Genomic DNA, 2,192 nt, shown 5'->3' on the forward strand with positions numbered 1-2,192 from the left:
CCTCTTCATTGAGCAAGCGGGGAAACTGAGGCCCAGAGAGAGGAAGGGGCCACCCAGACTCACACAGCAGGCCGGGACAGAGCCAGTCCCCCTGGCTGCCTGGTGCCTCCAGGTGCATTTGGAGCAGGTTGTGCATGGGCTGTATCTAAAGTCTGGGTGACTGACCTGGTTGGGGTTTCGAGGCCCCCTCTAAGCTGAGAAGTGGACAGGATACTCCTGATCCCGTCCCCCCAGAATGTAAATCACAGGCGAAGAACAGTGTCCCTAAAGCAGAAGCAGGATGCTGTTCTCAGATGCTGGTCGCAAACCAGGCCACCCTTCCAGAGAGGCTGGCAGCCTCCCATGCTGTGCCTCGGTCCACACCCCAGCCTGAACAGGCCTGTGGCCCAGCGCTCACAGCGGCCCCTCCCTGCCTAATGCTTCCAACTTGGTCTTTGTGTGTTCCCTGCAGGGAATCAAGAGGCCTCACAGCCCTGACCTGGGGGAGACCTCCCGCTGCTGCTGGCTCACCTGCAGACCAGCAGTGATGCCTTCCACATAGCAGATCAGGCAGGACTCCACCTGGTGTGGGCGCAGGCACGGGCTTTACCCAGTTCCATGGGGACAGGCCCTGACAGAGGGCAGGGGCAGGCCTGACCTGAGTGCAGGGTTCTCAGTGGCTCCATATCCTGCCAATCTGAAGGCCTCTGGACCTGGCCACTGCCAATGAGAATTCTCCCAGAAGTCAGAGAAAAAGCTCAGAAAATTCATCCTTGGTCTTATCTCCCGATCATTTAAAAAAGTCTTCGTCTCTCTTTTCATGTTTGAGTAATAATGTATGTTTTGTATGTGTTCTTCCTTTATAGCACTCTGTTCTTGTTTCATAAGTGTGAAGTCTTTTCTCATCTCCCAAAGGCGAGTGAAGATCATCAGGAATCCTTCTTCTCCTTACATGATTTCTGTTTCCTCCCAGTCACTCTCCTTGTTCTCCCTTTTCTCTGACTCTCCTAGCAGAGACTTTCTCCGATGTCTGTTCATTCATGGTTGTCTAAACAGGGGCCCCTTCTCGACCTTGAGCTCTATTTGGGGTGCTGTGTGCGTCAGCTGTGGGGCGGGGCTCGATGCGGCATCTTCAGGCCTTTGCACGGGGTTGTTTGACTTGCAGAGGGGCTTCTTCCACTGTCTCTTCTAGAAGTCAGCGAGCTGGCCGCCAGTGTTCTGGGAGCACAGGGGAGGGTGGGATGGTGTCTCAGCTTTCTGACATCATAGTCACCAAGCCCTCCTGTTTCAGTATCATGCCTGTGGCCTCAGTGTGGTCCGATGTCACGTAGTCCAGAGTTGCTATGTTTCACCTCCCTGGAAAGACCAAGTGACTGGCCTTCAACATGGCGGGCGGGGGGCAGGTACCTAGTGTGGCGTAGGGAGGGGTCCCGGCACCTCGTCGCTTCTAAGCAGATTCCAGCCAACACCATTATTTCATCCTCTTGCCACGATTTTGCTCTCAGTCCCAGAAGTGCCTCTTTCCTGAGTTTCTGAGCACCGTCCTGTGGGAACCCCGCTGGTCAGGAGTCACTGCTGGCGGCTGGAAGGCAGCTCCGCGGGGCTTCTCCGCCAGCCACTGCTGCCGTTTCGCCTCTTTCATTTTCCCTTGTGGGTTCATGTCTTTGAAGACTCCCGTGATGGTCACGGAGAGATTTCTGGAGGCCTGGCCTCTCCTGTGGAGGCCTGCTTGCGTCTCCAGTCTAATCCTGGGGCTAATTAGGAGGGAGGGTCCCTTTCTCACACTTTTCTCAGCGTCACCCGATCGACAGCATTTTGGACCAGTCGTGTTCTGTTCAGCAAAACCTGTACAATATCTTCATTTAGAGACTCGCGCCTTCCTGCATGAGCGACGGACTCGTGGTACCCAGGGCTTCCTCCAGCACTTGGCCGCTGTCCTGTGGTCTGAGGACGGCCCTCCACGGTGGCCCTGGGAGGAGGTAGACAAGGTGGTGGGGGGGGCAGGCCTGGTTCTTGGCTCCAGACCTGTGCAGCTGGCAGCCAGCCTGGGTGTTTTACGAGGATGGTCAGGGAAGCCTGCTTGGAGGAGGCTGCATGGGAACAGAGTCCCTGGGCAGTAGGAACACGCTGTGGACCTGCAGGGGAGTTTTCAGGAGAGGGGAGGCCAGGGTCAAAGATTCTAGAAGGAAGAGCAGGAGTCAGCGAGTGTGAGT

Source organism: Sciurus carolinensis, chromosome 6 (assembly GCF_902686445.1).
Source record: "Sciurus carolinensis chromosome 6, mSciCar1.2, whole genome shotgun sequence".
In the NCBI taxonomy this organism is placed as follows: Eukaryota; Metazoa; Chordata; class Mammalia; order Rodentia; family Sciuridae; genus Sciurus; species Sciurus carolinensis.